Here is a 7,803-nt window from a genome sequence, read left to right as displayed (position 1 = left end):
AAAATATTTTTACACAAACTTTGTGCAAAATCAAAAGAAATTTATTTCTAGGTCAAATTTTTCAATCCAACGTGGGTTATTTTTTTGGGGGGGGTGGTTAATCAAGAAATGCAATATTTGTAAATTGTTTTAAGCATGTTTCAAAAAGTGTTCCCCCCTTGAGGCCAGCAGGTGGCGTGGTGGTTAAGGCACTAGACTCCCACATGGCTAACGGTTCAAGTCCTGGACCTGGAGGCTTGCCTTCTCATTCTCTCCTCTCTCTCTCTCTCTTTCTCTCTCTCTCTCTCTCTCTTTCTCTCTCTCTCCCTCTTTCTCTGGTCAAATTTAAAAATACTACTAATAAATAAAATTGAAGATTTTTTTGTCTTTTTTGGAGAGGGTTTTTGTAGTTTTTTTTTGTTTTTGTTTTTGTTATTTTTTTGCTATAGGGCGGGTGTGCTCGCCAGACAGAGAGAGACAGAGAAACAGAAAGCGAGAAATCACCCCCCAGGGGGATGGCCATGCCGCAATCCCTTCTCCTCCATTCTCCTCTCAGGATCTTGGGCACACACGCACACGCACCCGGTGTGAGTTTTAAGCCACCGGGTCCGGGACTCAAACCACAGTCGACTACGTGGGAGTTCAGCGACATAGCCATTACGCTAACTGCTGGTCCCAAAATTGAACAGTTTTTTAAGAAAGTGTCCCCCCGTCATTGAAGAGATTCACGATTTACTGAAGTGTCAGCCCTGCACAGGGGTCATTGTGTACAGAGATCTGACCCTGGCATTCAGGCTTGCAACACATTTTCTGTGCAGGGACATAGATTGTGGGCAGCGCTAAGGGATGTGGGACTAGGGAGGCAAACTGACCCCTGAGTCCTGCCAGAGATCAGGGACAAAAAAAGAGCCCCATTTGGAGTTCCTGGTTCTGGGGGAGAAAAGGGTAGGGGCACTCTTTGGAAGTGAGGCTCTGGAGAGACTAGACAGAGCTGCAGGAGGGGGTGATGGGAACAAGGGTGTGTGAGTAGTGATTCTCCTTTCTACCCCAGCCCTTCTTCAGAGTGGGGCAAGGAGGAACACCCTCCAGCCCTGCAATAAACCCTCGCAAGCCAAGCTGCTGCTCCTGCCAGCCTGCACCCCTCCAACCAGGGACAACTTTCTTGGGGCAGAGCCAGAGCCACTGTCTGCACGTCTGGGTGTCAGGCTGAATTATGTGAGCTTAAAAAACCAAATCCCCTCCTTCCTGGGTTACTTAACTGTCTGCCTGGCCAGGCTGGGAGATTACTGGTGACAGACACCAGGGCCTGCCTGGCTGCTCCAGACAGAGGAGCTTTGATCACCTGGAAAACTCCAGACACCAGGACTCCTAATGATGAGTAATGAGCTTCAACCATCGGAAAGTTACCCTGCTCCGTGCGCTGGGCACACACACAGCTCCCATGGAAGCCTGGGAGGCCTGGGTCAGGGAGACCGAGGTGTATTCAGCTGGTGTCTTGGGAAAGAGCTTGACTCAGGCTCTCACCCCACCCCAGCCCACCCAGGGTCCCGCCTGCTCACAGATGAGTTGGAGAGGGTTCTATGTTCCAGGCACTTGGCTGTTACAGGGGCTTGTGTGGGGTGTAATGGTCAGAACTGATCTTTCTGCTCATGAGCACGGCCTCCTCACTCATTCATTCATGTAGTCGACACACATCGACCGAATAGCTCAGATAAGCCAGGTGGTGCTGGATGCTTAGGACAGCTCTGAACTGAGATGCTGAGGCCTGGTGCTGGGAGCACAGGCCTAAGAGGGCCTCTATCCTAGGGGAGTTTGCTGTCCACCGTGGAGACAACTGTGCAGGTGCCTGGCCACAGGCTCTGTGGTGGGACCCAACAGAGTTGGCTGTGGGCAGTCAACATCGTCCAGGGGAAGGGACTCTAAAATGTACTCTTCCTCCTGTAGCTGGGATTAGGAGCAGGCTGGAGATGGAATTTGAAGATCCCAGGTCCCTCCAGGCTTGTGATTCCATTTGACTCTCCGAGAACTCCTAGCCCTGGTTGGACCTGCATCACTTTATCTGGGATTTCCTCCTGCCCTGATGTTAGTTGGAAATATACGAACCTTGAGTCCCTCTTTTGGCTTCACGGAAACTTAAGCTCAGTGATTCTCAAGATAATTAGATTCAGGGCCAGCCTGGCAATGAGGTGGTTAAGGCAGCTGGATCCCACGTGGCCGACTGCACAATTTGAATCCCAGACTTGGCAGCTTGAGAAACACACTGGCACTCTGTCCATGCCCAAAATCTACAGAGGAAAAATGAAGGAGAAGGGATTGTGGGGTGGCCATCCCTCCTGGGGATGGCTTTTTTATTTTCTGTCTCTGTCTCTCTCTGGGGAAAACAAGTGCCCTAAAATAATAACAGTAATAAAAGATGATTAGACTCACCTTGAGGAGAGAGCTAATTTTTTTTTCCCCATAAGACTTGCACTCACTGGAGAGAGTCAAAAAGAGACAAAGTGAGAAATCATCCCCGGGGAGGATGGCCACGTCATCATCTCTTCTCTTCTATTCCCCCCTCAGGATTTTGGGAATGCACACACACGCAACCGGCACGATTTTCAGGCTGCTGGGTCCAGGACTCGAACCTGAAAGTCAGCCACATGGAATCCAGTGCCTTAACCACTATGCCACCTGCGAGTGCTAAAAAAACACTTTTATGGTCTAAGTCTCAACTCCCTACTTCCACCCCAAGATTCTAATTCAGAAAGTCTTAGGAAACTGGAGTTAAGGTGATCAAGCATCTTGATTTGCCCAGAAGTGAAAGGATTTCAGGGAGGTGATACTTTCAGTCCCAGGGAATGGTCCCAGGGAAACTGAGATAGGTTGGTCATCCTACCAGGACAGGTGCTGTTAAGTCCTTGCCCAATAGCGTCCCTTCCTTCCTTGGGTCATAGAAATCCAATTTCAATCAGACAGTGACATGCGAGGGAAGGTGGCTGTCACCCCAGGTGATGAACCTATACGGACTTGATAATCTAGTTCTTGTTGCTTTAGTTTACTTAAAATGGACCTATGACCCACCTTTTTACTAGAGTGTCTCCATGGTAGACAGCATGTTCCCTTAGGATAGAAGCCCTGTTTGCGCTAGCTTCTATCCAGCACCAGGTCTGGCTTATCTTAGTTATTCAATAAACCTGTGTTTGACTACACAAATGAATAAATGAATGATTACTTGCCAACGAGTTGCAAAGGCAAGATTTATAGAAAAGATTGCCCCTGAACCAAAAGAGTGAGACAGAGAGAGAGAGATGTCTGCCCCTTTTTCTTCTTGGATGCAATTGTTTGAAAGTATGATGGCTGGGATTGTGGCAGCCATTCTGTAATCATGAGGCAACAAGCCTACGGATGAAAATGCAGCTGTGCTAAGAATGAGCAATCAGAAAGATTAAAGATTTTTTCTTTTTTTTTTATAACATCACTGGGAACCAGTAGAAATGCAATTTCTTAAGGCCCCACCCAAAAACTCTAAGAGATGAGCTCTGTTTTAACAGCCCTCCTGATGACCTGCTTCTAACAACTCCTAAAGTTTAAGAACCATTGAGCTAATCAATATCTGTGACTTTCTGAGTAACAGCAAACCTCAAAAACTTTTGGATGGAGTAGAGAACAGGATGTCCATCTTCTGAGCAGGAACTCTAGTATCCCAAGGGATGAAAGAGAGAATAAAAAATGGGTGACGTTGAGAAAGGCAAGAAGAGTTTTGTTCAGAAGTGTGCCCAGTGCCGCACCGTGGAAAAGGGAGGCAAGCACAAGACTGGCCCAGATCTCCATGGTCTATCTGGGCAGAAGACAGGTCAGGGCCCTGGATTCTCTTACGCGGATGCCAACAAGAGCAAAGGCATCCCCTGGGGAGAGGATACCCTGATGGAGGATTTGGAGAATCCCAAGAAGTACATCCCTGGAACAAAACTGATCTTTGCTGGCATCAAAAAGAAGTCCAAAAGAGCAGAACTGACAGCGTATCTTAGAAAAAGCTGCTAATGAGTAACAGGTGGCCGCTGCCCTATTTATGACAAAACAGAAATGCCTCACCTTTTTTCTGTGTGCTGTGTTTTAATTGATCTCCTACAGCAGAACTCAGATCAGGAATGGTTGACAGGATATTTTTGTTGGGCAATCCTGATTTAAGTAAGACTGGCTTGTGGTTAAATGAATACTGTTGGGTTTTCATTTTTGATGGTAATTCCAGTTCAGTAAGTGCTATCGTATTTGCCCTCTCTAAAGATAGAAGCGGTAGTTCATTAGTGATGATCGCCTTTCTACGAAGGTGGTGAGTCCGTCTCAAAGCCTACTGGAGACCGGTTTTATTTAGGCTTCCATGTAATTGGTTATAAGAATATATAAATGCTGGAGGAATCCTTTTACTTCTCAAAACCAAGCAGACTCACCTGTGTTTTAATTTGTGTTGATTAACCCATTAAAGGCAAGGGCCGAAGATAAGGTAGCGATGTCTACCCTATGTATTTGGTCATAACTCTGCCAATCTAATTAGAATTCCCAGCATCTAAAGCACGGCCTTTTACTTACCGACAGACATTTTAGTGTGGTTTGTGTATATTGTCAAAGAATATGTAACACTTTACATATTTTATAAATGATTTGTAAGGTTGGATGCTTTTGAAAGTCAGTGTGACAAGATTTAATAGCATGTTAAATTTTACCTTTGAATTCTATTATCTAAGTCAGAGTAAGTTCTATTTCAGGATTGTTAGACAACTGTTCAAAAACACATAGAAACTGAAGAACTACTCCATAGGTGTGATTGGTAATGGTGCTTTTTACCAATTAACTAGAAGGATTAAAGTGAAGGAGATATACCATCAGCGTAGACGTGTAAATTATGCCATCATAAGACTTAAGATAATTAGAAAACAAATGACAGATTAAAAAAAATACTTCTAAATGGATTTTTTTTGGGGGGGGGGGCAGGGCTTCACTCTGTTCCCCAGATTGGCCTCAAACACAATCCTCCTTCCTCGGTTTCCCAAGTAGCCAGGATTACAGACATGTGCCACTGTGCCTGACTCCAGATGGGACATTTAAACTTAACCCACGTCACAGCTGCTGCTTTTTTGTTGCTTGGAAAATAAAGCAGTCTTCTCACCTTCTGTGATCTTTCTCCTTCCTTAGTCCCGTCCCTGGGGAACAGCCACGTGATGATAGGGGAGGGAAGGGGCTCCTCACTGTCGGGCCTAGCCGGGTAGGAGATGAACTTGGTCAACCAGCGGTTAAGGAGGGAGAGCGATGGTCACTGCCCGAACCCAGTCACCCTGGGTGAGCAGTTGCACCTCCTTAACCCACTCCTCAGGCACCTGCATTGTGTGGCAGCAGCCTGGGAGGAGAAGGAGGGGTGGTCCAGGCACCCTGCCTTCTCTTCCTTCCCCAGGGAAGCTCTGCTTTGGCTGGTTTTGTTTTTGTTTTTGTGTTTGTTTGTTTGTTTGTTTTTGCCACAGGGCACGTGCACTAGCCAGAGAGAGACAGAGACAGAAAGAAAAGAGAAATCGCTCCCTCGGGGGGGCAGGGGGGGGCGAGGATTGCCACCTTGTAATCCCTTCTCAGATACTGCACTCAAACCGCAGTCAGCTATGTGGGAGCCCAGCACCTTAACCACCACGCCACCCGCTGGCTCCTTGGCCGGCCTTTTATATTCCCTATTCTCAACATAATGCGTTACTCAGAGCTCCAGCACAAACCCGAGGACAGAAACTAAACAATAGACTTCACGTTACTAATTATACTAATTATACTTTCTCTTTGGGATACTTTTGCAACCATCATTTTTAGCATGTCACATGTGCTCCTGGATTTTGTCATTCTGCTTCACAGCTGAGTGTATTGTCAAATGATTATCTAGAGAGCATCGCAGTGTGAAGATAGTTTGTTAAACATTAATAACAACAACTCCTACCCTTACAGTCGTGCTTTCCATGTAGCAGGTGCCAGGCTTTGCATGTGGTTTCCCTCTGAAGCTAAGGAGCCACCAGCCAGGGGTGCCCACCCAGGCTCATCTTTGTCCCAGTTGGATTAGGTTCGAGTCCAATACTGGCAGCTGTATTTTGTCCATCTTCCACACATATTTAGCAAATGAGGCCAAATGGCACAAAATATTTAAACACTTGTACCACTTCTGCTGTGTGGTCCAAGCTGGCACCACTGTTGGCAATGACCTACTGGCCTGTAGCCCCCGGTGGGGCTGAGAATGCCAGGCACCAGCTGAGGTTCTAACAACCAAATTCAGCACGTGGATGGTATCCAGTGGCTTTGAGGTGTTGGCAGGAAGTGAGGGCTGGGCTGATGTCCTGCCTCGCCTCTCTCAGCAGGGGTCCATGAGGCTGACTTCCATGCCATTGGTCTGGTGCGAGGCTCATCTCCCAGGAGGCCACCCCAGCTCCCCGTTTTCAGACTGCTTCCAGGAAGAGGGGAGATTACTGGCTTCCAGACCTCACTCACACTGTAGGCAGATGCACTTCCGGTGCTCAGATGGTCAGACACTTCCTTCTTTGGTTTAACTCGTAGTAAATCCCTTGCTTGCCCATAACCATTTGGTCATTTTTAAAGCCAAGCCTTAGACACCAAGTAGTGCCTCTGGGGAGGACAATTACATGGGCTCATTGCTGAAGATAGGAGAGTTGGGGTAAGCAGTAAGTCAGAAAGGGCCGACAAGCAGACAAAGACATTTAAGACTATTTTATGGTCGTTCCATTAAGAGGAGACAATCCAGAAAGTTCACCTGAAGAGTAAGCGAAGGAGGCCCAACCACTGCTGAGTTTGGGTTATTTCTGTGGCCAAGACATCAGAGCCAAGCAGGATGTGTCTGTCCCATTTCCTGAAGGTCACCTGGTAGCCAAGCGGATACCCACCTCATGCGCTCCACCCCTTCCCTTGGGTTCCGGTGCCGGCCTCAGGGCTGTTCCTGCCAGCACAGAGACAATTTTATGTTACATGGTGGAAATCCTAATCCACGTTAGACCCTGTAAACTCGGAAGATGGGGTGGAAAGCCCCAAAGAGGACTCACGGGCCTGGTTTCTTTCTTTCTTTTTTAGAGATTTTTGCTATAGGACACATGACAGACAGAGAGACAGAAAGCGAGAAATCACAGACCAGAGGGGATGGCCACGACACAATCCCATCTCCTCCATTCTCTCAGGAGTTGGGGCATGCACGCACACATGCCCAGCGTGAGCTTCAAGCTGCCAGGTCTGGCACTTGAACCGTGGTCGACTACGTGGGAGTCCAGTGATTATCTGCTGGTCCTGGGTGTGTTTTCTAAAGTCTCCATCATTTGGTCCTAGGGGTCAAAATGGCCTCACAGGACGGGGATGATGATCAGCCAAGGTTGGGCAAGGCTCAGACGGAGCTGCTTTTGAGACACAGTGCTCTGGGGGAAATGATGAGGCTGGACCATGGAGAGGTGGGAAATCCTGCTAGGCCAGGATACTTGCCAGAGCCCATGACCAGGCAGTGAGGTGCCTGGGCCCCTCCCCAAGATGCACAGCTCAAAGTAACAAAGCCTCCAGGAATCAATCAACTTCTGCAGTGTGCACCATTCTGTCGGAGAGGCTCCCTTTCCCCCCTCTGTTCTCGCTAGGAGAAGGTCAGGGGTCCCATCAAATGTCATTAATCATCTTCCTGGGGGCTGGGGGCTTATTGGACAGTCCTATTAATCAGAGGCCTATCACACCCACAGCCTGGCCGGGTCGCTATTGTCCTGTTCCTCACCTATCATAGAAAGATTAGATTATCAGTGACAACTGAGACACCCTTTGAGTCACAGGAAAGCC

The 7,803-nt window shown here is 47.8% G+C and overlaps 1 pseudogene; it reads left to right on the top strand.

Annotated features, from left to right (window-relative positions):
- The first annotated feature begins 3,690 nt into the window (after nucleotides 1-3,690).
- Nucleotides 3,691-4,002, top strand: LOC106735501 (cytochrome c, somatic pseudogene; annotated as a pseudogene).
- The last annotated feature ends 3,801 nt before the right edge of the window (nucleotides 4,003-7,803 follow it).

This window comes from Tupaia chinensis, unplaced genomic scaffold, assembly GCF_000334495.1.
Source record: "Tupaia chinensis unplaced genomic scaffold, TupChi_1.0 Scaffold000416_1, whole genome shotgun sequence".
Classification (NCBI taxonomy): domain Eukaryota; kingdom Metazoa; phylum Chordata; class Mammalia; order Scandentia; family Tupaiidae; genus Tupaia; species Tupaia belangeri.
The sequence above is the reverse complement of the archived record's forward strand: the minus strand, read 5'-3'. Positions and strand labels throughout refer to the sequence as shown.